The following is a 27,745-nucleotide window of genomic DNA, read 5'->3' on the forward strand; positions in this document are numbered from 1 at the left end:
GTAGGGAAGTTCTGACTTGAAGTCTTTTGTTGAGTTCCAGTCAGATGCTGGCCTGGGTTAAAGTTATTTGAAAGTTTGACTGGGTCTGGGTTATCTTCTTTCAAGATGTTTCCCTGACTTTTCTATGAAATAGTCACTGGCTTTGGGTCAAGGACCTCTATTCCTCTCCATATGGATCTCTCCTTGAGGGTGTTTGGGTGACCCTACAGAACAGTGTCTGGTTTAGCCCAAAGAAAGTGACTTGAGAGACCAGGGTGGAAAGTGTAATGTTTTTAATGACCTAGTGATAACTTCCATAAACTTCACTGATCACACCGGGCCAGCTCTAACTCAGTGTGATGGCATGTGGACCACATTAAAGAAGTGAGGACCACTGGCGATCTTCTTGCAGGCCCACTACTACTGCTACCAGTCATGATTCTAGAAATTTAAGAGTTCTCCATGACCCATGAAGAAGCAAGTGATGAGAACAAAACCATTTATGTGCTGGGTATTATTGCTCAGAGGAATATAGTCAAACTCTAAATTTTGTGATTCAAATGTGGAAACAAGGGATGATCCCAAATCCTGTTACCAGGTTGAAATGTGCATGTCTATATGTCTGTGTTTTTAGCTTTTTTACATGAAACATGAAATTTAAAAATATATAGATATAAGCCTTTTATTTTGAAATAATTGCAGATTTATAGAAAAGTTGTAAAGGTAGTACAGAGTTCCTGTATATCTTTCACCCAGTTTTCCCTAATATTAACATCTTATATAACTGTGGTACATTTGCCAAAACCAAAACATTAACGTTGGTGAATCATATGGATTAAACTGCAGGCTTGGTTTGGATTTCACCAGTTTTTCCACTGATGTCCTTTTTCTGTTCAGAGATTCAACCTAGGAAACCGCATTACATTTAGAGAATGTAAAGGGTCACATCTCCCTCTTGAACCACATTTCATGTTTCCAGCTCTCCTGCTCTCCCTCTCCCACCACAATCATTTCAAACCTTATTGAGACGTCCAGTCCCTCATCTCTTTCCTTTTTCCAATCATTCTCCTCTTGGCTTTACTTAATTCTCTATACACCTGGACCACAGGTTTCGCTACACTGATGGTCATTCAGTTTTCACTGTATCAGTTCTCAACCTTCCACAGGTTTTCACTATCCATTAACAGAAAACTCCATCTCTGGATAAATGAAGTCTCCAAATCTCCCCGCAACCCATCCTTAGATTGGTGAGCACTCTTAGAGAATACATACTTGCAGATTAGGACCTCTGAAAGTTCACACTGTCTAATCTCCAAGTTTCCTCAGTGCTACCTGGCAGTTCTCCTGAATAGCCCTCATCACCATCCCCTATTTAAAATGGTTCTAAGAGTCAATCACTATTTTACACTTTTTATACTATTACACCTACCCCCATCACCATTCAGAAAACTCTCTCTCCAACTTCACTTAGGAAATACAGGAATTATGAAGAATGTACCAAACTTCTTCCATAGCTGTACCCACCCTGATGCCACACTTTCTGGCCCCTGCTCTCATCCTTCCTTACCTCCTGCTCAGTGGAGGAAGCTCTGATTTTGACCACAGACTGTCATCCACGTTACGCTTGTGATGTACACTCTTTCTGCTCCTTCGGAACCTCACCCCATGAATCATCCCAGCTCTGCATCAGTCTTTAACCTCTCCCCACTTGCTGCTCTGCTTCCTCCTGCCCATGGGTTCGTGTTCATTTCCTGCCTCAGAAAAACTCTCCTGCAATCCTACTTCCCCCTTTGCCTACTGCCCTAAAGACTTTTCTTTGGTTTTCAGTTGCTGTCTTGGGACCTACATGCATTGTTTTGGCTTCACTTTTCATCATTCAGTCCTCAGTCTTGACAGTAGAGCATATGTCCCATTGCTTCATGAAGCTGATCTTGCCGAGGACACTAGAACCCGTACACTGTCAAATGTCACTGCACATCATCACTAATTTTTCCTGAGCCCGCTGCAGGATTGGACTCAATGACCTAGTCTTCCTTCCAAAACACTTTTTCCTTTAGCATCCAGATGACAAGGACTCCGTCCTCTCCTGATCTTGTGGGTTGTTTTTTTTCTCTGAATTCTCTTTCTCAATCTCCTTTGCAAGCTTCTTCTTTTCCACTTTTAATATTGGGGTTTCATCCTGGCTTCATTTTCTATTCTTTCTTCATGGTTAATGAAATGCTCATGCCAACCCCTCCTATAAACTATCACCCCTCTGGCTCCAGATTAAAATATACCAGGTTTAGGTTTCTTCATACCTAATTTATTTATAGAGCATGGATTTTCAAGTAAATAAGTTTTTTAAAATTTATTTTTCTGCAAACACATGTGTGAAAGTTACAAATATTCAAAAATATTTCAATTTGAAATAATTATTAAATTAAAATAATTTTAAAATTTCTTAAATTTTACTGACATTTTCTAAAAACTGGTTAATTACAGTTTCATATTATTTGAATGCTATTTCCTAGAGATACATATAGGGTAAAATTTTAAATACTTTTCATTTCTTTTTTTATTTTCACTCTTTCCTCGTAAAAAATGTCAAATATTTATTCATATTTGTGTTCTTCCCAGTGGTATTGCAAACTTTGGAAATATCATCAAAGTTACACCTGCAATTTGAATTTTCTATGTAATACTTATGCCAGAAATTTTAGTTTTTGCATAACTTAATACTCAAAAAAAGTTAGCCATAGTATTAGTCAATTTTTCCTGTGTAAGAAACAACCACAAAATTTCAGTAGTTTACAAGGGTCCTGGGTCTGCAGGTGAGCTGTGGTTAAATTGGTCTGGGCTGAGCTCAGCTAAGTCATACATTCCAGGCCTCCAGAATGTTTCTGGGGTGCTCTCCAGGTCTTCATTTGGGGGGCACAGGCTGAATAGGGCAGGGGTCACCTGAGGCCCAAGAGCCAAGACCAACTTCACAAGCACATTTAAAGCTTCTGTTTGATCAAGTCCAGTAATGTTCCCTCGTCTAATGTAAGTCACATGGCCAAGTCCATCACCGATTTGGTAGAGAGGTGCATTCCACCCCAAGGGAAGGCACTGCACTCTTCCTTCCACATACGGTCCTACTATGGTGAGACAGCACAGAATAAAGATATAATCTGACCTGCCAACACCAGTGTATGGCTATTAGGGTGGATCTTGAATGACCATTCTGATCATGGGGCATGAGCAGGAATCTGGGCTTCTTTCACTATAAACACTAAACTTATGTTCAAGAAAATCATCTCCAGCATCTTCCCTCTTTATCGGCCAGAGAGAGATCCTCCAAAATATGTATTATGCTCCAGCTTTTTTCAAGACACCAAAAATTCCACAAAAATATTTGACCTTTGCAGTGTACTGGCTTTTATCTTTTTAATTGAATTTTCTATCATTTGTTTCTGATGTGTCCTATATGGGAGCTCACTCAATTTAAACTATCAGCAATCCATGGGTAATGAAAAATCACCAACAATTTTGAAAGACTGCCAAGACACAGACCAATTCTCCAACCCTGTTCTCAAACCCTTGAAAAAAGATGTACTCCAGCACAATTATGTCAGGGGGAAATAAGGAAGAAATGACCACTTCACCCAGTTCTAAAACATATCAGATATAGTAAATATGGAGTTACTCCCTATAATGCAATTTGTGATATTCTTAGGGTTAAAAGAATGAGTAAAAATTCCTCTGTATCTCATTCCCTGGATTATATTTTACCCAATAAGACTGATTTTCATAAATCCATTTGGTCAGGAGTTTCCATTTACAGCCTATTTCCCCATATCAGTTTCATAAAATCCTACATTAATAGAGCCTTAATAAGCATTATCACCCCTCCCAAATGCCAAACACATTTGGGGAATTGTTAAAACAAGTTATTCGTTATGAGTTTAATCAGAAGATTGAATCAACTAAAAGGCTTTCAACTTCCGAGAGGAAACACAGATGTTCATGGTTTCCCATATGCACTGGACCCCAGACTTTTTTTCTATGGAGCATCTTAGGCAATAGATTTCTGTAGAACAAGAAAGGGAAAGGCTTATCTAGGGAATGACCCATGAGAACATAACCCCCTCCCATATGCAGGGGGTGCTATGGTGGTGATTGGTCTCCAGTGGGGCTTCCTGCTGGGAAAGCAGTGTATGCCCTGCCTCAAGGGACTGACAGACCCCACCCGCTTCAGATGAATACCTTAAGAACAGAATTTCATTAATGAGAAAATGTAGGGGGAAAGGGAGGAGCCCTGGGATCCCAACCATTGCACGTTGCCTGAGAGGGTCCTCAGGTTCAGGTGGGGTCAGTGTCTGTAATCACCTATCTGTCCCTTCACCAGTGTTGCATTTTTTCTGTTTCTAACAGACTTTGAAAACCAAATCAATTAGTCTTTTCTCTTCTAGATTCAGCCACTTCCTATCACACACGGAGTTAATTTGTAGACAGAATAGAAGCCTGTGTTCCTCTCCATCTAAATTCTCCTTTCTGCTGTGAGCTTGAGCCCAAATAGTGGAAGGCAATATGATGATACTGTCTAATAAGGCAGACAACAAAGTACAATGAAGATGCTTCTCCTTATGTCTATAAATGAGCTATTACCAGAGGTGGAATCAGCAGGAAATCCTTAATGGAAAGAGATGAAGTTAGGTTAGATAGACCATCCTGCACAGGCAACAGGGGTTGCACACGTAGTAACTATGTCTATCCCTGGCACAAGGGACTGAATGTGGTGCAGACTCAACAGACTGCTTTTAAACAAATGGTAACTACAAAGAATTGAGAATTGTCCAGCAGACGCCTCAGGCTTAGAGTCTGATGAATGTTGTGGGAGATGAAAAGATTCTATTTTTGAATAAAATTTCCAGAGTAAGTGTTAGGTGATTTGCCAAAAAGCACAATTTAGCTTGATAAACTGTAATATTAAAAAAGGCAAAAAGTACAGCTGGCATGATCATTTCCCAGGTAATCAATGCATATGGAAAGAGGGGTCCTAAAACGGGGAAATGGTGAAACCTGGATATTTATGTTAAAACCGAGGCAATCTTCTGCCTTCCGTTATCATAAAGTGGCAGGCAATTAAATTAAGAGGGAAAACTTTTCTCAATTAGAACTATGCCTTGGCTCAGGGACATTCAAAAATGACATTTTGCAGTAACATGCCCACAAGAAATCACACCCTTCTGAAAAACAATCTGAGATTAAAAATATATTTTTAACATATTAAAATTCAAACCCTGTATCAGAATCTAAATTAAAAAGTATTTGTACATGTGTTCAGCCATCTGGAGATTCCCCCTGACCTCAACTGCCCCCCGTCATGCTCCTGCAGGTAACAACTTTCAACAAGCTCTAGTTTCCTCATTCCTCAGATGGCTGTCATTAATCATCATAAAATAATTTATGTTTTATGCTGACATTTATATGTGCTTATATATCTATATCAGATTCTCTACCTCTAACATAAACAATTTCTCATATTGGATGGGGGAAGAGCGGGAGGGGGGGAGAGACAAAATGAGTGTGTATTGTCAACTTAAAAAATATGCACAACCTAAAAGTTGAGGGTTATATTTTATTACTATTTTTTTTTATTGAAGTGTGGTTTATTTACAATGCTGTGCAATCTCTACTATACAGCAAAGTGACTCAGTTATACACATCTAGACATTCTTTTTTTATATTCTTTTCCATTATGGTTTATCTGTGGTGACCTAAATGAGAAGGAAATCCAAAACAGAGGGGATATATGTATACATATAGCTGATTCGCTTTGCTGTACAGTATAAACTAGCACAATATTGTCAAGCAACTATACTCCAATGAAAAAAAAAAGAAAAGAGTAATCCTAAGAGTTCTCATCACGAGGAAAAATTTTTTTTCCATTTCTTTAATTTTGCATCTATATGATATGATGGATGTTCACTAAACTTATTGAGGTAATCATTTCATGATGTATGTAAGTCAAATCATTTTGCTGTACACCTTAAACTCGCAGTGCTGTACGTCAATTATGTCTCAATAAAACATGAAGAAAAAAAATGGAATAGTTTGCATCTACCAACCCCAAACTTCCAGCCCATCCCTCTCCCCTCCCCCACTCCCCTGGCAATCACAAGTCTGTTCTCTCTGTCTGTGAGTCTGTTTCTGTTTTATAGGTACGTTCATTTGTGCTGAGAGTTATGTTTTATTTGGAGAAATTTTTAGGACTTCAGGCCCAGGAGAGAGCATGTCAAGTAACCCTGAGAGAACTGCTCCGAGGAGGTAAGGGGAGAGCTAGGATATATAGGAGTTTTGCAACAAGGGGCAGGTAGTCTGAACTTCAAAAGATTATTGTTAATTAAAGAAACTAGATATCTCAAGTTAAGATATTTAGCGCTTTTCTATGTATGGGAAGGTGCAAGAGTCTGGGCTCCCTGAAATCATTCCTTTGATATGCACCTTAGCTACCTGGGGCCAGTATCCTGTGTTTTCACATCCTGAGTTTCCTCAGGGCTCACAGTAGGGAGTGGCTGCAGTGTGACGGCTGCTAGGTGGCAGGTATTCTTTCTTTCCTTCCTGAGTTCCCTCAGGACTCACCAAATCACATCATCACTGCTGACCCTGACATCCTTTGTTTACTGATATGGCAGGCAATATTGCATTTCTCAGTATAATATGTATGAAATTGAGAGCATTTCAAACACCGTCCCATGTGCTTGAATACGCACACCAAATAAATTATGAATTACAGTTAAGATTGACTCCAATCTTTCTCAAATTGGGAATTTAACACAGCACTGAACAAATATCGTTATTCTCCTGAGATGGTGAAGGCTGGGTTACACAAAACCTGCAGCCTTCCTGCTCAATGAAAATAAAAATATTGCAAATCTAAGTCTAGGGGATTTAAATTTACAAATTCAAATTTAAATACGCCACATGTTCAGGTATTTTTTCTTCTTCTTCTTTTCTTGAGCTGCAGTGATACATTTTGCAGAAATTCAGAAGTGCTGTTACCCCCTTAAAAGTAACGGCCAAAAATTACACTCCTGCCAGCCAATACGCACCTTGGAGTGAAGAAAACATCAGGCTGAAACCTCCAACCCAATCTGAGTAAGATGGCGTGGAATCCATTTCCTGCTTTGTCCCGCTAGCTGTTTCGGATGCGGCGGCTGACCCACCGATGGGATTGTTGTTTGTGCTTGTAAGGAATGTCACACCCGTGTGTCAGGGTTGGCCTTGTTCCCGTGGCCACCTCGCTGTGATTCCAGGGTTCTAGTGGAGGCTCATCACCCTTCTCCAAATCTCCTCTTTTTCTCCACTCCCTTGCCAAAGTAAAAAAAAATGCACAACGTGAGAGGTGTGAGTTAAGTTTTATTTGCGGCAAAATGAGGACTAGAGGCTGGGAGACAGCAGCTCAGATAGCTCTGAACAACTGCTCCCAGGAGGCAGGGGGGGAAGGTCAGTATAGATGTGATTTTGGTGAAGGGGGAGTGCATGCAATCAAGCACATATTTTTGGCAGAAGGTTCTGCTAGCCTCATGAAGGTTTCTGCTAGTCACCAGGAGCAGACGTCACCATGAAGGATTTTAGTGCTTTTCTAGATATGAGGAGATGCAAGAATTGGGCTCATTAAATTGTCTCCTGAAAATATCTAACTATCTGAAGACCTGTTCTGCCAGTTTTTCCCAGAGCACAGAGGGCCTCATTTCTGCTCTCCACCCTGAACTCCCTTCAGGGGGGGTGTTGAAAGTCAGCAGCTGCAGCGGCTCATGATTTAATCCTTGTAGAGGTAGATGGCAAGTGCCAATTTGTAGTTGACACCCTGAATCTTTTACTGTTTCAGCACTATAATCTTCTAATAAAGGCCATCGTCGTGTGGATTATTTCCAAGATTAAGGTAAGAGCCAGCACTCTTTATCCAATTTTACTGTAGTTGGATATCTCCCATTCCTCTAAATTCACAGTTTTAATAAATAGGACCAGAGCTGGAGAATGACCAGACCCATGACTGAGGGTTTGTCAGAGAGGGTGGGGTGGGTCCGCGGGAGAAAAAGTGGATATGTGAAGTACCAGTACACAATTGTTCTTCTTTGAACATCTGTCAAAAAGCTAACATCTGTCGAAAAGCTTTCTAGAACTTCATGGGGGAAAAACAGATGGAATTTGCTCATCAATTAGTCCAAAAGGAAATCCATATTCAGATCCAGCATGGAGTTGAGCTTCCTTCTCAGTATTACACGTGTGGAAAGAGTAACCGTGCTTTGGATCATCAAGGTCCATTTGGCAGACGCTTCGTATGGTCACACATTCCTTTGATGAGGAATTGGGACTTTGATCATTTGGGACTGACATTCAGCATTCTGTTTGCTCAGGCAGTCCGGGGTGTCCTTTCAAAATCTAATTTGGATTTTGATTTGATTGGGAAAATGCTTTTCTCATTTGGATGTATGGTCCTCTGATGCTGGTAAAACTAATAATAACATTCTTTTTTTTTTTTTTTTTTTTTTTTCACACACACACACACTGTATTTTATTTTTGCAAGACATAAATAGACTGACACCAAGCATTGTACATGGATGACCACAAGAAAAGCAACAATGATTGCAATTACCAAATATGAAACACACTCATACTATGTCATAATATTGACATTCAGTCCAGTAATCCTCCACTGTAACAGCTCCTTTACTTTGCAGTGAAAATTGATTTGTATATTCTTTGCCTCTGAGTCCTTGTGGGATTTTTTTTTTTTTAAATTCAGACAGAAAGTCACAAAAATTATACTCATCCTCATCAGTTCACTCAGTCCCATGTAATTATTTGTTTTTTATCTTGATCTTTTGTTAGCACTTTTATGAGTTCATCAGTTTTTCATTAGAGTTCTGAAAATGCTTATTCATTCAGTTCAGCAGTACAGTCAGTTACCAGAAACCTGTACTTGTCAGAGTCTTTTCCATGAATTTCTTGAAGATGAAACCCTTTTATAGGAACATATTTGCAAAATCATCAGAGTACACCCAGAACTGTCTGTAAATGACAAAAGACTTAAAAAAGACCATGGTTAAAGATTTGATGAAAGTTCATAATAATGCAGTTGACAAGAAAATTAGTTATTTCTGAGATATACATTTTAAAGTAATAACTAGGATTATTACTTATAACATTATACCAGAACATATAAGATTTTTAGAAATTTCATGTAATGTCTGAAACATTTATATTAACATATTTCGATACATATTTCCATACAAATACAAATATAAGATTTTTAGAAATTTCATGTAATGTCTGAAACATTTATATTAACATATTTCCATACATATTTCCATACTAATACAAATATAAGATTTTTAGAAATTTCATGTAATGTCTGAAACATTTATATTAACATATTTCCATACAAATAACCCAATGAAAGTTTAGTATTAGTTGTTTTGTTTGTTTTTTTATACTGCAGGTTCTTATTAGGCATCAGTTTTATACACGTCAGTGTATACATGTCAATCCCAATTGCCCAATTCAGCACACCACCATCCCCACCTCACCGCAGTTTTCCCCCCTTGGTGTCCATATGACCATTCTCTACATTTGTGTCTCAACTTCTGCCCTGCAAACTGGCTCATCTGTACCATTTTTCTAGGTTCTGCATACATGCATTAATATACGATATTTGTTTTTCTCTTTCTGACTTACTTCACTCTGTATGACAGTCTCTAGATCCATCCATGTCTCAACAAATGACTCAATTTCGTTCCTTTTTATGGCTGAGTAATATTCCATTGTATATATGTACCACAACTTCTTTATCCATTCGTCTGTTGATGGGCATTTAGGTTGCTTCCATGACCTGGCTATTGTAAATAGTGCTGCAATGAACATTCGGGTGCATGTGTCTTTTTGAATTACGGTTTTCTCTGGGTATATGCCCAGTAGTGGGATTGCTGGGTCATATGGTAATTCTATTTTTAGTTTTTTAAGGAACCTCCATATTGTTCTCCATAGTGACTGTATCAATTTACATTCCCACCAACAGTGCAAGAGGGTTCCCTTTTCTCCACACCCTCTCCAGCATTTGTTGTTTGTAGATTTTCTGATGATGCCCATTCTAACAGGAGTGAGGTGATACCTCATTGTAGTTTTGATTTGCATTTCTCTAATAATTAGTGATGTTGAGCATCTTTTCATGTGCTTCGTGGCCATCTGTATGTCTTCTTTGGAGAAATGTCTATTTAGGTCTTCTGCCCATTTTTGGATTGGGGTGTTTGTTTCTTTGATATTGAGCTGAATGAGCTGTTTATATATTTTGGAGATTAATCCTTTGTCCGTTGATTCATTTGCAAATATTTTCTCCCATTCTGAGGGTTGTCTTTTCGTCTTGTTTATGGTTTCCTTTGCTGTGCAAAAGCTTTGAAGTTTCATTAGGTCCCATTTGTTTATTTTTGTTTTTATTTCCATTACTCTAGGAGGTGGATCAAAAAAGATCTTGCTGTGATTTATGTCAAAGAGTGTTCTTCCTATGTTTTCCTCTAAGAGTTTTATAGTGTCCAGTCTTATATTTAGGTCTCTAATCCATTTTGAGTTTATTTTTGTGTATGGTGTTAGGGAGTATTCTAATTTCATTCTTTTACATGTAGCTGTCCAGTTTTCCCAGCACCACTTATTGAAGAGACTGTCTTTTCTCCATTGTATATCTTTGCCTCCTTTGTCATAGATTAGTTGACCATAGGTGCGTGGGTTAATCTCTGGGCTTTCTATCTTGTTCCATTGATCTATGTTTCTGTTTTTGTGCCAGTACCATACTGTCTTGATTACTGTAGCTTTGTAGTATAGTGTGAAGTCAGGGAGTCTGATTCCTACAGCTCCATTTTTTTCCCTCAAGACTGCTTTGGCTATTCGGGGTCTTTTGTGTCTCCATACAAATTTTAAGATGATTTGTTCTAGCTCCATAAAAAATGCCATTGGTAATTTGATAGGGATTGCATTGAATCTGTAGATTGCTTTGGGTAGTATACTCATTTTCACAATGTTGATTCTTCCAATCCAAGAACATGGTATATCTCTCCATCTGTTGGTATCATCTTTAATTTCTTTCATCTGTGTCTTATAGTTTTCTGCATACAGGTCTTTCGTCTCCCTAGGTAGGTTTATTCCTAGGTATTTTATTCTTTTTGTTGCAATGGTAAATGGGAGTGTTTCCATAATTTCTCTTTCAGATTTTTCATCATTAGTGTATAGGAATGCAAGAGATTTCTGTGCATTAATTTTGTATCCTGCAACTTTACCATATTCATTAATTAGCTCTAGCAGTTTTCTGGTGGCAGTTTTAGGATTCTCTATGTATAGTATCATGTCATCCGCAAACAGTGACAGTTTTACTTCTTCTTTTCCAATTTGTATTCCTTTTATTTGTTTTTCTTCTCTGATTGCCGTGGCTAGGACTTCCAGAACTATGTTGAATAATAGTGGTGAGAGTGGACATCCTTGTCTCGTTCCTGATCTTAGAGGAAATGCTTTCAGTTTTTCACCATTGAGAATGATGTTTGCTGTGGGTTTGTCATATATGGCCTTTATTATGTTGAGGTAGGTTCCCTCTATGCCCACTTTCTGGAGAGTTTTTATCAGAAATGGGTGTTGAATTTTGTCAAAAGCTTTCTCTGCATCTATTGAGATGATCATATGGTTTTTATTCTTCAATTTGTTAATATGGTGTATCACATTGATTGATTTGCGTATATTGAAGAATCCTTGCATCCTTGGGATAAATCCCACTTGATCGTGGTGTATGATCCTTTTAATGTGTTGCTGGATTCTGTTTGCTAGTATTTTGTTGAGGATTTTTGCATCTATATTCATCAGTGATATTGGTCTGTAATTTTCTTTTTTTGTAGTGTCTTTGTCTGGTTTTGGTATCAGGGTGATGGTGGCCTCATAGAATGAGTTTGGGAGTGTTCCTTCCTCTGCAATTTTTTGGAAGAGTTTGAGAAGGATGGGTGTTAGCTCTTCTCTAAATGTTTGATAGAATTCACCTGTGAAGCCGTCTGGTCCTGGACTTTTGTTTGTTGGAAGATTTTTTTTTTTTTTTTAAATCTATTTATTTATTTATTTATGGCTGTGTTGGGTCTTCGTTTCTGTGCGAGGGCTTTCTCTAGTTGTGGCAAGCGGGGGCCACTCTTCATCGCGGTGCGCGGGCCTCTCACTATCGCGGCCTCTCTTGTTGCGGAGCACGGGCTCCAGATGTGCAGGCTCAGTAATTGTGGCTCACGGGCCCAGTTGCTCTGCGGCATGTGGGATCTTCCCAGACCAGGGCTCGAACCCGTGTGCCCTGCATTGGCAGGCAGATTCTCAACCACTGCGCCACCAGGGAAGCCCTGTTGGAAGATTTTTAATCACAGTTTCAATTTCATTACTTGTGATTGGTCTGTTCATATTTTCTGTTTCTTCCTGATTCAGTCTGGGAAGGTTATACCTTTCTAAGAATTTGTCCATTTCTTCCAGGTTGTCCATTTTATTGGCATAAAGTTGCTTGTAGTAGTCTCTTAGGATGCTTTGTATTTCTGCGGTGTCTGTTGTAACTTCTCCTTTTTCATTTCTGATTTTATTGATTTGAGTCCTCTCCCTCTTTTTCTTGATGAGTCTGGCTAATGGCTTATCAATTTTGTTTATCTTCTCAAAGAACCAACTTTATTTTTATTGATCTTTGCTATTGTTTTCTTTGTTTCTATTTCATTTATTTCTGCTCTGATCTTTATGATTTCTTTCCTTCTGCTAACTTTGGGTTTTGTTTGTTCTTCTTTCTCTAGTTTCTTTAGGTGTAAGGTTAGATTGTTTACTTGAGATTTTTCTTGTTTCTTTAGGTAGGCTTGTATAGCTATAAACTTCCCTCTTAGAACCGCTTTTGCTGCATCCCATAGGTTTTGGGTCGTCGTGTTTTCATTGTCATTTGTCTCTAGGTATTTTTGATTTCCTCTTTGATTTCTTCAGTGATCTCTTGGTTATTTAGTAACGTATTGTTTAGCCTCCATGTGTTTGTCCTTTTTACGTTTTTTTCCCTGTAATTCATTTCTAATCTCATAGCGTTGTGGTCAGAAAAGATGCTTGATATGATTTCAATTTTCTTAAATTTACTGAGGCTTGATTTGTGACCCAAGATGTGATCTATCCTGGAGAATGTTCCGTGCGCACTTGAGAGGAACGTGTAATCTGCTGTTTTTGGATGGAATGTCCTATATATATCAATTAAATCTATCTGGTCTATTGTGTCATTTAAAGCTTCTGTTTCCTTATTTATTTTCATTTTGGATGATCTGTCCATTGGTGTAAGTGAGGTGTTAAAGTCCCCCACTATTATTGTGTTACTGTCGATTTCCTCTTTTATAGCTGTTAGCAGTTGCCTTATGTATTGAGGTGCTCCTATGTTGGGTGCATATATATTTATAATTGTTATATCTTCTTCTTGGATTGATCCCTGGATCATTATGTAGTGTCCTTCCTTGTCTCTTGTAACATTCTTTATTTTAAAGTCTATTTTATCTGATATGAGTATAGCTACTCCAGCTTTCTTTTGATTTCCATTTGCATGGAATATCTTTTTCCATCCCCTCACTTTCAGTCTGTATGTGTCCCTAGGTCTAAAGTGGGTCTCTTGTAGACAGCATATATATGGGTCTTGTTTTTGTATCCATTCAGCCAGTCTATGTCTTTTGGTTGGGGCATTTAATCCATTCACGTTTAAGGTAATTATCGATATGTATGTTCCTATGACCATTTTCTTAATTGTTTTGGGTTTGTTTTTGTAGGTCCTTTTCTTCTCTTGTGTTTCCCACTTAGAGAAGTTCCTTTAGCATTTGTTGTAGCGCTGGTTTGGTGGTGCTGAATTCTCTTAGCTTTTGCTTGTCTGCAAAGCTTTTGATTTCTCCATCAAATCTAAATGAGATCCTTGCCGGGTAGAGTAATCTTGGTTGTAGGTTCTTCCCTTTCATCACTTTAAGTATATCATGCCACTCCCTTCTGGCTTGCAGAGTTTCTGCTGAGAAATCAGCTGTTAACCTTATGGGAGTTCCCTTGTATGTTATTTGTCGTTTTTCCCTTGCTGCTTTCAATAATTTTTCTTTGTCTTTAATTTTTGCCACTTTGATTACTATGTGTCTCGGCGTGTTTCTCCTTGGGTTTATTCTGTATGGGACTCTCTGCGCTTCCTGGACTTGGGTGGCTATTTCCTTTCCCATGTTAGGGAAGTTTTCGACTATAATCTCTTCAAATATTTTCTCTGGTCCTTTCTCTCTCTCTTCTCCTTCTGGGACCCCTATAATGCGAATGTTGTTGCGTTTAATGTTGTCCCAGAGGTCTCTTATTCTGTCTTCATTTCTTTTCATTCTTTTTTCTTTAGTCTGTTCTGCAGCAGTGAATTCCACCATTCTGTCTTCCAGGTCACTTATCCGTTCTTCTGCCTCAGTTGTTCTGCTATTGATTCCTTCTAGTGTAGTTTTCATTTCAGTTATTGTATTGCTGATCTCTGTTTGTTTGTTCTTTAATTCTTCTAGGTCTTTGTTAATCATTTCTTGCATCTTCTCAATCTTTGCCTCCATTCTTATTCCGAGGTCCTGGATCATCTTCACTATCATTATTCTGAATTCTTTTTCTGGAAGGTTGCCTATCTCCACTTCATTTAGTTGTTTTTCTGGGGTTTTTTCTTGTTCCTTCATCTGGTACATAGCCCTCTGCCTTTTCATCTTCTCTATCTTTCTGTAACTGTGGTTTTTGGTCCACAGGCTGCAGGATCGTAGTTTTTCTTGCTTCTGTTGTCTGCCCTCTGGTGGTTGAGGCTATCTAAGAGGCTTGATGGGAGGCTCTGGTGGTGGGTAGAGCTGACTGTTGCTGTGGCGGTCAGAGCTCAGTAAAACCTTAATCCACTTGACTGTTGATGGGTGGGGCTGGGTTCCCTCCCTGTTGCTGTGGCGGTCAGAGCTCAGTAAAACCTTAATCCACTTGACTGTTGATGGGTGGGGCTGGGTTCCCTCCCTGTTGGTTGTTTTGCCTGAGGCAACCCAACACTGGAGCCTACCGGTGCTCTTTGGTGGGATTAATGGCAGACTCTGGGAGGGCTCACGCCAAGGAGAACTTCCCAGAACCTCTGCTGCCAGTGTCCTTATCCCCACGGTGAAACAGAGCCACTACTCGCCTCTGCAGGAGACCCCCCAACACCAGTAGGTAGGTCTGGTTCAGTCTCCCCCAGGGTCACTGCTCCTTCCCCTGGGTCCCGATGCACACATTACTTTGTGTGTGCCCTCCAAGAGTGGGGTCTCTGTTTCCCCCAGTCCTGTCAAAGTCCTGCAATCAATTCCCACTAGGCTTCAAAGTCTGATTCTTTAGGAATTCCTCCTCCCGTTGCCGGACCCCCAGGTTGGGAAGCCTGACGTGGGGCTCAGAACCTTCACTCCAGTGGGTGGAATTCTGTGGTATAAGTGTTCGCCAGTCTGTGAGTCACCCACCCAGCAGTTATGGGATTTGATTTTACTCTGATTGCGCCCCTCCTACCGTCTCACTGTGGCTTCTCCTCTGTCCTTGGACGTGGGGTATCCTCCTTGGTGAAGTCCAGGGTCTTCCTGTCAATGATTGTCCAGCAGCCAGTGGTGATTCTGGTGCTCTCGCAAGAGGGAGTGAGAGCACGTCCTTCTACTCTGCCATCTTGGTTAATCTCAATAATAACATTCTTAATGAGCGAAGTTGGTAGAGCAATTATTAACAAACTTTGGTCAGAATTGACATTAAGATCAAGTAAGATGGGACAAACAGAGAACCAACAGTAATTATAGTCTGTGTTAAACGCCACTAACCCAAAAGGAAACAAGCAGTGAATTAAGTAAGAGAGTTTAATCTATATAGATGCAAAAGACCTGTCTCAAACTGCAGAATTAAAAAAAAAAAAAAAAAAAGACAATTTACAATCCTTGGAGACCCTTAGGTCACAAAGTTCATTTTCCAGCTCTGGACTCCTGATTTTTCAGTTATTTGGGGATTTTTTAAAAATTTATTTTATCTTAAACTTTCCTAAGCAGAGATTTCATAGCTATTCAGATCACCCTTTAATATTAATGTGAAGCAACAGTGGCTCTGTTGCCATAGGATTTAATTTAGACTGGGTGGTTTCATAAATCTATCAAGAGTACTGGGGCGGAGAACCAATTTAGTTATTTTCTCCTTTGGGAGGATATAGCATGCTGCAGTGATAATTTGAGATGCTCAGCCTTGAGTGGGCCTTGTTTTCTATGCTGAGGAGCTAGCATTTTTTGATAGCTGTTTTATGTTACTGTCTAGATGAGATTACCCTTATATGAGACCCAGAGGAAGAAGGCATTAGTTCTAAGGGAAGGAACCATAATTTGTTCAGGGGAGGGGGGATTTCAGTTTGGAAATAGTGATAATCAGTGGATGTTAGGATATGGTGATAATCAGTGGCAGCGCTAATGACATTTTGGTAGGTGCATTCTTTATTGTAGATTACCATCCCCCACATTGTAGGACTTTTAGTAAACTTACCCTCCTCCCCATTGTGTCCCACTCAGGCATTATAGCAACTAAAATAGCTCTGCACACTTCTCTGTATACCACAGAGGGGCAGTATTAACCACACTTGGGATTGAGGGTCTTACTGGGACTAGACCATGTAGAGCTTTTGATCATGTTGGTTTAGAGCCTCTGGGAAAGAGGTCTCAACCCCACAGCCTCATGACATTTTATTTTAAAGGGTCCCTACAGGCTATGGCTGCATGTGTCTGGGTCAGAGCCAATTCTCACAGGCTGCAACAAAGTTGTAGAGCTAAGCTGGCCTAGACCAAGCACAGGCCATTCATTCTCAATAAAACCAAAAAGGCACTTGGGTACCAGCAAATGAGTATGTCTTGAGGGTGGTCATAAGCAATGGTAGGGATGTGAGCTGTCACTTGACACTGAACTACAAGGGCAAAGACATTGGGCCACAGGAACCTGAAAAGGCACTGTGGTCCACAGAGGGCTTGGTAAGCAGATGTCCCTAAGGCAGGGCCTCCTGGTGGAAAGGCTTAAGGGGACAGTCTCTTCCTCTCCAACCGACACCATGAGGAGGCCCAGCTCTGCTCATGACTGGGTGGGAAATTTTACCTAATTCAGGAGTTCAACATTGCCATCCGATCTAAGATACATTTTCCAGTTGCTCTCCACTCCAGCCTGGGTAGGAACACGTTGGGAAGTGACCTCAAAGCCCCAACGTTTTCCCTGCTCAACAGAGATTCATATTCTGTAACTCACGCAAACTGTTGAGTATATTGTGACAATCAATTTGTCTAAAATGAAGCCCTCACACACCAGGGTTTTGAGGGCTGGTGGAACTGCTGGAAATATTGGGTAGATTATTCTGAGGAACATTATGGCTTCACAGAGGAAGGAATTAAATTAATATCATTATGTAAGAAAGTATGAGAGTTTGGACAGAGAATGCTATTCATTTCATATTAGATTGTTTCCTTATAAAAGTGATTTCAAAGACTGAAGATAGCATCTGACATGAGAAGTGAAAGGGAGTTATAATATGGGTTAAAACAAGACTTCACGTCTGTGTTGCTTTGTTTCCTTATACAGCAGGTACACAAAAAGACCAAGTCACATTTTGGGAGAATTGCTGTGGAATTTGGTAATGAAGAGTTCTGTTTCATTGAATTGTTTGAAGCTATTTTGAGACAACATTTGCTGTAGTATTATCAAAATTCACCTGTGATCCAGCTCAGAAGCGAAGACTTTAGCATAATATGATGGCAGGTCTTAGTACCTTCTGGAAGGCAATCACACTGCTGAACAGTTTGCACTGGTCAGGGGTGCTAGAGGGATGTGAATTAGCGTGTGGCTGAATTGGCCTCAGAACACAGAGATGGAATCCTTTAGATCCTTTTGATTGTTGCCACTTTCCCAGTTGCCCATGTCCTCTTGGCCATATCAGCAATAGCAGTGTAAATATTCATAGTCTATTAGCTTTAATCATCCATCAGTATGTAGGACCTACTCCACCTACTGATACTGGTAGCTATCCAATATCACTACCAATATCACTATCAATTCCAATATCCAATATGAATATCAATTCCAGAGTAGCAATTATGATACACAGCTCAAAATGGTTTGTTTTCTAATCTTCAGAGGTATTGACATTTGAATAATTTTTTAAAAGCCAGTGTAAAATTTCCCAGTTTCTCTCCTAAGCTAATCCTCTGCAATCCCATCAGGGATGTGAACCTTATCTTTAGTCATCACTGCACAGTACCACTCGGAATCTTAAAGCTCCTGTTGTTTGTAGCCGCCTGGATCTCAGAGGCACCATCTCCCAGGCAAGGGGACACAGACTCCCTGTGGTTTCCCAGCTCTGTGGAGACATGTGGGTTCTGGGCATGGCCCAAGGCCCAGGAGGATTTAGTGTCATTGGTGCTTTAAGATCTTCAGAGCGTTTCCCTGAAGTGCAGACCGCCTCTCCACACCATTCTCAAGATGATGCATTTGATCGGTGCCTTGGGAAAAACTAAAGCAGGGGTCACTTTAATCGTCATAAACCATCTTTATGGCTCCTCTTGGGGTTAGACTTATGGCTTCCTCTTGTGGAAAACCCCTTTAAAGAAACAAAATGCTAAGCAGAAATGCTCATGTCAGATGTACACAAATCCTTTGTGAAACTGAAAAAAGCATTCAGAGGATTTTTATTAATATTTACAAACTGACAAAATGAGAAGGACCATTTTTAATGTTATGTCCCACGTAATGACGGCTTCTTGTCTTAGTCTGCTCAGGGTGTCATAACAGAATACCATAGACTGGGTGGTTTAAACAGCAGGATTTTATTTTCTCACAGTTCTGGAGGCTAGAAGTCCAGGAACAAGGTGCCAGCAGGGCTGGTTTCTCCTGAGGCCTCTGTCCTTGGCTTGCAGACCGTCACCTTCTCTTGCTGCATCCTTGTGTGGCCTTTCCTCTGTGAACACACACTCCTGCTGTCTCTTCCTCTTATTTGTCCTATTGGATTAGGGCCCCACCCTTATAACCTTATTTAGTCTTAATTACCTTCATAATGGCTCTATTTCCAAAGACAGTCACATTGAGGGTTAAGCTTCAACCTATGAATTTTGGGGGGACAAAATTCAGTCCAGGAAACCCCTCATGCGATGGGCTTTCTGCTTGTGGCATATGATGTGCTCACGTTGGAAATGAGGCTGTAGGACTCACATTTAATTGTGCTCATGTTAAGAGCATTAGGAGGATCCACAGGTTAACAAGCTGTATCTGTCTGTTGGTCTCAGATCACCTGAATTGTACAGGGATGGACAGGAAATGAAATAAAATGAGATAGAGAAACACATTCCCAGCACATTTCCGAGCGACTTAGGGTCACGTCCTAGTTAGCTGCAGGAGTCAGAGGCTGGCACTAACGGGGCTCTGAAATCAGGATCCCACGTGGGTCAGATAACTTCTCAGAGATGCGAATTCTGATACATGCTCCCAGAAGGCACCACAGACCGAGGTCCTTCCCAGAAACGTCTCCTCCGATCATCTGAGTTAGAGAAAGCGGATCCATTGTCACTACCTTAATAAGAACCCGAGGTATAAGCCCTTGAAATAATGTGTTAGCAAGATTGTATTTTTCTTCTGTTGAAAATTTCCCTGGCCCTTTCACAGTAAAATGAGTCTGTGAGATGGACAAGAGTGGCACCCAGCTTCCTCGTTCTCCCCGGACTGCGGGGTCCACCCGGGATCTCTCAGGCTTTCATTCTAGGCTGTATAGATATAGAGGGGCTGGCTGCCTATGGGGGTTGTGGGTTGATCCCTTGCTCCATTACTGCCCAGATCCTAGTCCTTTAACATCATGAAGGGCTCAGGCCCTGGGGCCCCGCCACCTGTCACCAGGAGCTTGTGCTGGATTCACTTCCTTCCCAACGGCCCTTGTCCTTTGGCAGTACCTGCCCGACAAAACCCCAACCTTGGAGGAGCCCCTTTCTCTCCCAGCACCGGGACAAGTAAGCACTCTGAGAAATTAACTGACCCATTTGGGATCCAGATTTCAGAGCCTTGTTGGTCCCAGACTCTGACCCACGGAGCTAAACACACACAGGATTTAAACTTGCTTGGACATTATCTTGTAATTTCCTTTTCATCTCATTTTATTACCTTTTCAGCCAGTCCCTATACAACTCAGATGACCTGAGACCGATTGACAAATACAAGCCTGTTAACTTGCTGCTCTCCATCATGTTCCGATACGAGTATAAATGAGAGCGAATCCTATAGCCTGGTCCAGACTTGCCCTCATTTCCAGGGCGAGCACATCATTTTGCACAGGCAGAAAGCCTTGGTGTGACTGACCATCATTCAGTGGACATACGTTAAAAATGGCTCTCATTTTGTCAATTTGCAGAAATTAATAAAAATGCTCTGATGTTTTTTCCGTTTCATGAAGGATTTGTGCAATCTGAAATGAACAATTCTGCTTCGAGTTGTCTTTCTTTAAAGAGGTTTTTCCATAAGGGGACCCCGTAAGCCTAACCCCTGGGATGTCTCACCCCTGCTTAGTCATGCACACCATCACCACCACTGCACACAACTCCCTCTACACAGATCACCAGTTTCTCTCTTCTCCATCGCAGCCAATCTATGTCGAAATGTCTCCAGTCTCCTCAAATCCCTGACGCCTCTGTTGCCCTCGCTCTCAGCCCATAGAGGAAATGGAAACCAGCAGGAGTGAACGCCCTCAGTTGCCCTGACCCTGACCTTACCTGCATCCTTCCCTCCTGTTACCTGGGGTGCGTGTGTTTCCTTCCACCCAACCCAGTTCCTCCTCTGAGCCTCTAGACCCCATTACCTCTTCTCTGTTAGGAGTGTAGATGAACATAATGTTTTTAAACGTTCTAATCATTTTATTAGAGCAAATTATTAGTGATTGAATGGCAGGAGACACACTGTTTGAGAATTTTGGTGTATGGTGGTAAATGGCCTCCAGGTAACCTGAACCAGTTCGCCTCATACTGACTGTGCATGAGTGTACCCACTGCCTTACCTACTCCCTAATTCATTCTGGGTATTGCAATTGAAAAAACAAAACCAAAAAACTTTTGCCTGCCCCTAAAGGGGAACTGGTATTTTATTATTTGAAATTTGTAACATTATACTAGGGAGTAGACATTTCTTACCATTTTTTTTCTTTGCAAGTGCTTATTGACCTTTATTTCATTTTTTCTCTTTTGTCATTGTCTAGTATTCTTTATCCCTTCTCCAGAACACTTTTAAATATCCCACGGTGGCATCCATAAGAGGTTTTCAAGATTACAAACATGAAATATTAACACTTTTTCTGTGCATATTAGGTTTCAGGAATAATGCTTAGTACTTTTATTCTATTATCTTATTTAATACAGTAACAATGTGCAGAGCTGAACTTTTTACTCTACCAGGTTTCCCCAATGCGTATATAATTGTCCGCATCCTATCCAATACTCAGCCTTGCAAATGAATTTATAATGAATCTCTATTGGTTTCCTGAATGAACAAGTCAACGAAAGTATGGACGTTTATATGTGACAGTCCAGATCTGAGTATTTTCTTGCAAACTTCATATGACTCAACTCATCCGCTGAATTATAAATCACTATTTGATTTACATGAATGTAGTAGACAACACGAATGTCTTTTTTTTTTTTTTTGCTAAGACCAAAGAAACAGATAAGAGTCTAGAGGTAGCAAGCAGATGCTGATAATAAAAGACCAGGACGTCCTGTTGTGAACTCTCAGCGCCTCTCCCTGAGGACGGCGCCCCCTTTAGGCAACATTGGGCATCTCACGTTCGCTGAAACCAGCAGAGGCTCTGCTACCGGCGGGTGTAGACACAGGCCTCCAGCTCTGAGCATAAGCCTCAAGTTCCCTTATTGGTTTGAAACACACTGGGCCCTAACTGGGCAGATAAGTGAGCGGATACCTACGAGGCTGTGTTAAGTTTTCCTAAATAGCGTGATGCGCGCGCCTTTGGAGAGTCCGACGTTACGGATCTCAGCTTCTTGGGCTTCTTTACCTGCGCCAGGTGTGCCCTTTGCGGACGGCCGGTCTCTCTCCGACTCGGCTGGGCTGCAGGCCCCCGCCTCGCCGACGTGTCCCCCGAGCTGGAGGGTGGAAGGTGAATCTGTGAGGCTCTCGGGTGCAGGAACGACGGTCCTGGGCCCGTTCCTGCATTTCCCGCCGAGAAGGCTGTGCCCGAGGGTCCGAGGCGTCTCTTGACTCCCGCGGGGCCGGGCCTCCCCGGGGCCCAGGCGCCCGCGGCCGGGTTCCCTCCACGGAGCCCGGGCCCCTCCGGACACGGTCTGGGAAGGTCAGGAGCTTGGCCAGACCAGCCGGTCCTCGGTCCCTCGGGGGCCGTGTCTCTGCTGAGTCGCTTCAGTCAAAAAGCACCCACCTCACCCAATTTATTTTCAATGTTACAACCTTACCGACTGCCATTTTGATACAGGATTTTAGCCGAATCACCCTTTACAGGTCATAACTTCACCAGATAACGTTGACTCCTTCTTTTTCTATAAAGTTCAGTTGTCAAATTCCATTGCAGCTTCGAGTTATCAAAGTACACTTTTTTTTTTTTTTTTGATGGCCTCGAAGTTATTTTTTCCTCCTATCTTTTGGAAACTTGCCCTGCATGGAACTGAAAAGTCCCAGGGGAATGACCCTGATCACAGCCAGATCTGCTGTGTGAGGTGGTTGAACAGGGCGGGTCCCAATCCCCGGGCTTCTGGGTTGAATGACACTCGAGTGGGATGTGACCTGACAGCACAGATCGCCGGCACGTGTAAATCGTCTATTAGAAATTACAAGTGACGCGTCGGTTCCTAGTGGTGTTTGTTACCATAACTGTACAAAGCGGGAAACCCAACAGCACCAACCGACATAGGTTTATTCAAACCTAATATGCTGAAAGACTTTGAATTCAGAAATAATGGCATTTATGAAATCATTCCCTACATATTTATTGAACACTTGTGATGTGCAGTTACACACCTTTGGGTAGAAACAAGACCCCTTCTTGTTTCTCTAGTTTCTCCCTCGGTTGGTTTATCCATGTCCACAGCATCATGGGTTCCAACTGGTTCCCGACCCCAGCAGGGGCCAGCTCAGTCTTGGGGGCCTGACAGGCAGGTACACCCTCTCCCCCTCCTCACATCACATGACTGAGGAGGGACTGAGGAGGGTTCAGGAGGCTGAACCCAGCTCCTCCCACCAACTCCGTCTGATCTGTCAATCACATTATCATTTCCTCAGGTCAGGAGTTTGTGCATTACCAGGGTTTGCCTTCACTGGGGTCACTTTGGATTCAGCATTTCCTTGCATGCCCTATCCACACGTCCAGAGAATTCTTCATGTTCTCTTTTCCTTCTGTAATTTCTGCTCCTTCCACCACCACCTGACACTCACCTGACACTCATCCTGATACCTGGATCATTGCAAGTGTTCCTGGACTCACCCCGACTTCATTATTACTCCTCCAGCTTCCCTCCCAGCCTCCTTCTCCCTTTCCCTAATACACGTCTATCCAACTTGCTGCAGCCAAGTTGATCCACTTTGATTGTCAGGTTCACAAAACGTCAAGAGATTTAGGACCATTTGCAATATGGCTCCAGCATTTAGTTCCATCTTTCTTTCCTACCTCTTCTTTCCACCAAATCTCTGCTTCAGACTCACTGATTAATCCGGGGCCTTTAAAATATGCTGGTGTTTTGGGTTCATTCTCTTCTCTACTCTTTGTTGTCTTTCTTCTCCTATCATTTTTTTTGAACTTAAGCTTGTTCACACTTTGTGAGTCTGTCCATCTCGCATAGCTCTGATTTTCCTAGCCTTCCGTCATCCTCCTCTTCTGGGCTCTACATTATTGTCTGCTCCATTAACTGGGCCTTTTCAGTCATGCCTATGTGTTTTCATAGCTTCCATAAAACTACAGATGAGCTTTCCTGTGTCGTCAGTTATCCTGCCTCCATCCAGGGCTGGGCAATATGGCCTTTTCTCTTCATCTTCATCTGTTTATGCCCCTTCATTAGCTTAGCATAGCTTAGCATACATTCATTAGGCATCTATTACAGCATAGGTCCTCTGCTAGGTGCTGGAGTTATAAATACTGTAGCCTCCCTGGTCCCAGGACACTCACAATGAAGTGATGGCTACTCACATAAAAATAGGCAAATACATTTCAATGAAGAACATATTTAGTAGGGTGCTATGATAATAGGTTTGAGTCTAAAGCGTGCTGATTTTAATCAATTATTTTTATTGAAGTATAGTTGATTTACAATGTTGTGTTAATTTCTGCTGTACAGCAAAGTGATTCAGTGATACATACAGACACATATATATAAATTCTTTTTTAAAATATTCTTTTCTATTATGGTTTATCATAGGATACTGAATAGGTCTCTGTGCTATTCAGTAGGACTTTGTTGTTTATCCATTCTACACAGAAATGCTTACATCTGCTAACCCCAACCTCTCACTCCATCCCTCCCCCGACCCCCTCGCCCTTGGCAACCACCAGTGTGTTCTCTATGTGTGTGATTCTCTTTCTGTTTCAAAGGTAGGTTCATTTGTGTTATATTTTAGATTCCACATATAAGTGATATCATATGGTATTTGTCTTTCTCTTTCTGACTTACTTCACTTAGTATGATAATCTCTAGTTGCATCCATGTTGCTGCAAATGACATTATTTGTTCTTTTTTATGACTGAGTAATATTCCATTGTATATATGTACCACATCTTCTTTATCCATTCATCTGTTGAGGGACATTTAGGTTGTTTCCATGTCTTGCCTATTGTGAATAGTGAAGCATGTCAATTTTAAAACCTGCTCTATTATTTATTATTTCCGTCTCACATAGTGTCTGTGTTCAGTTATCTTCTCAGCAAGATGAAATTAACAATAGCTCTATCACATGGTGATTGTGAAGATGAACATGATAATTTGATGCAGCACTTAGCTCAGCACCTGGCACCTTATACAAGCACAACAATGGTCCAGGTTGTCGTTATAACACAGCCCAAGCACCAGGGAAACTGTCTGAGACTTAAGAGCAGGGAATGAGGCAGGGGTTGTTTCTCATGTGGGGATACAAGCATTAGGGTTACAGGGTAAGATTTGAAAACTTAGTAAAAATTATTTTCTCTGCTGCTATTCTGAGTACTTATTCTCCTGATAAAAATTTGCTCCACAGAAAGATTTGATACAAACTCAAGAAAGCGGTAAAAAATGAATTAAAATTTAGTTTTAGAACACACAATGTGTTTAGGCAGCAGTATTACTCCTGGAAATACTGTTTTAGGAGAGAATTTTTCATATTCCTGTGTAACTCCTCCTTAGAAATGTTAAGGAATAAACTTGGATAACCCAGTCCGTAAAATTCTCCTCTAGTTCAAAAACATACTTCTTCTCCCACTTGGGATAGTAGAAATCAAAGAGAAGTCCACGGTTTTCTGGCCAAGGAACTGTGGGGAGGAAGGATAGGAGGCATTGGTTCTGCTTTTCCCACCCCTGGAAACTCAGGCAAGGAAACCCCTCTCTCCAGCCCCACAATGATGTGTGAGTCCAATATCCTCTCCCCTGAAACCTGGACTTCCATCAGGTAGAGAAATAAGGAGGGCAGCCCTCAGAGACACTGGGCAATTTCTGAATGAACTAAATGAGTTGTTGGTAAGATGTTTGGGCACCGAGTAAGCTGTTTGTGTATGGAGCTCAACAGGACAAAAAGATAAGTTTTGGACAGAGAAAGAGATTAAAATTTCTTTGCACATTTTTTTCTTAGTCAAATTTGCACCCTCATTCCATTAGTGAGGACAGAGATGAGGAGTAGCATAATGACTGTGGGAAAAACACTAATTCTGCGGTCAGAATGAGGCTGGATGTGTCATCTCTCTTACAGTCATGTCCAACGTGTAAACCCTCAAGCAATGACAAGAACATAAGTGACCTACTGGGAGTGTATGCTTTGTGCACTCCAGGGCTGGGCCGAGTTGTATTTATTTTTACTTTATGACTTCTACTGGCAAACGGAAGACCTCCCTAAAGTAAAAATAGCCTCCTTTGTCATCTTATCATGGTTTGTTTCTCGTCTAACATTTCGCCTCATAATTTGTTGCTAGCATGATATATTTGGAAGCCAAGAGCAGGACACAGCAGTTAAGGGGGTCACAGGTCATGAGAAGGAAGGAGGAGATCTTTTCACAGAGAGGATAGAGAGGGGGAAAATTCGAGAAAGCTCTGGTTATAATTGCACATTTTTGAAAAACAAAATACAGTAAAGTGTTCTGAAATACTGCCACATCCACTGTTCTCATGGATTCGTGAGTGTTGGAAAGGAGCTGGGAGAAGGAAGCTTGGAGACAGAAACCAGACGTGATGTCCTGGTACAGCTGGTATCCTGCCTGCCATGATTGAATGTTTGTATCTCCCCCAAATTCACCTGTTGAAGCTCTACCCTCAGTTTGATGGTACTTAGAGGTGGGACCATTGGGAGGTCACTGGGCCATGAGGATAGAGCGTTCATGATGAAATTAGTGTCCTCACAAAAGAGCGAAAGGTGGCTACCTGCAAATCAGGAAGCAGGCTCTTACCAGACACCAAGTCTGTCAGTACCTTCATCTTGGACTCCCCAGCCTCCAGAACTGTGAGAAATAAATGTCTGTCATTTAAGGCACCTGGTCTGTGGTATTTTGTTATAGCAGCTCAGGCAGACTGAGACACTGCTGTTGTCTTCTGCCTGCCTTTGGGTGTGCCCAGGCATTGACGCTGCAAGCCCAGGTCGGAAAGAGCCCTGCCTGCTTATTTCTCAGGGATTTGCTGCCGATGACAGTATGAATGAAACATCCTTTTGTTAAACAGGTTGTACCATGGCTCCTCAATGATTTTGATGCAAAAGTATGACCTCCCAGGGCACAAAGTTGGCAGGTTGGCAGATAATCACTGATGACCACGGGGTGGACATGATGTAGGCTGGTCTCTCCTGAGTGTAGGCAGGAGCGATGACTGCCTGGACAACTTAAGACTGCCCACTACCCTTTTCAGCCACCTCACCCACTGGCCCCTTTAACGTGCCCCAAGTCCCCAGAGTCAGAATCAGTGTCAGTCAGACTCCTACCAAGGAAAGAGAAAACAATCTCAGCATTGAAAAGCTTAGAGATTAACTACACAGGAAATAGAAGATGGGAGAAGCCAATGGGAGATAGTAAGACAGCTAAAGAAACTTCTCCACACAGTCTGAGGGCACTCACAGAGGGGGTGGTGTTTCTGGAGCCCAGGAACTGGGGTTGCCTGGCAGAAGCTAAGATATGGCCAGCCCGTTGAATGAAGCTGGATCTAGAAAGACCAGCCATTACTAGAGATGACACTTGGAGCAGAGGAAAAAGGTGGGGAGTTTCCTGTTTTCTTCCTTCCTCCTGCTCTGCAGTGGCCCCATTAGCAGGAGCCAGGGGAGAAGGGAGCCTGGGATCAGCAACCCTCTGCACACGGAGCTCTGGGAGCAAAATGCCTAAGGATCAACCCAGGATGACAAGGTATTTATTGAGCATTAGCCAAATCCAGCGTTGTGCCGGGTACCCCTGGAACATGCAATAGAATCAGACTGTGAGGAGCTTATGGCCTAATGGGGGTTTGGAGCTACCCACAAAATCAGAGTGGAAAGTCATAAATGCCAGGAGAGACTGCAGGTTAAGTGCTGCGGGAATTCAAA

The sequence above is a fragment of the Balaenoptera musculus genome, chromosome 3 (assembly GCF_009873245.2).
Source record: "Balaenoptera musculus isolate JJ_BM4_2016_0621 chromosome 3, mBalMus1.pri.v3, whole genome shotgun sequence".
NCBI lineage: Eukaryota > Metazoa > Chordata > Mammalia > Artiodactyla > Balaenopteridae > Balaenoptera > Balaenoptera musculus.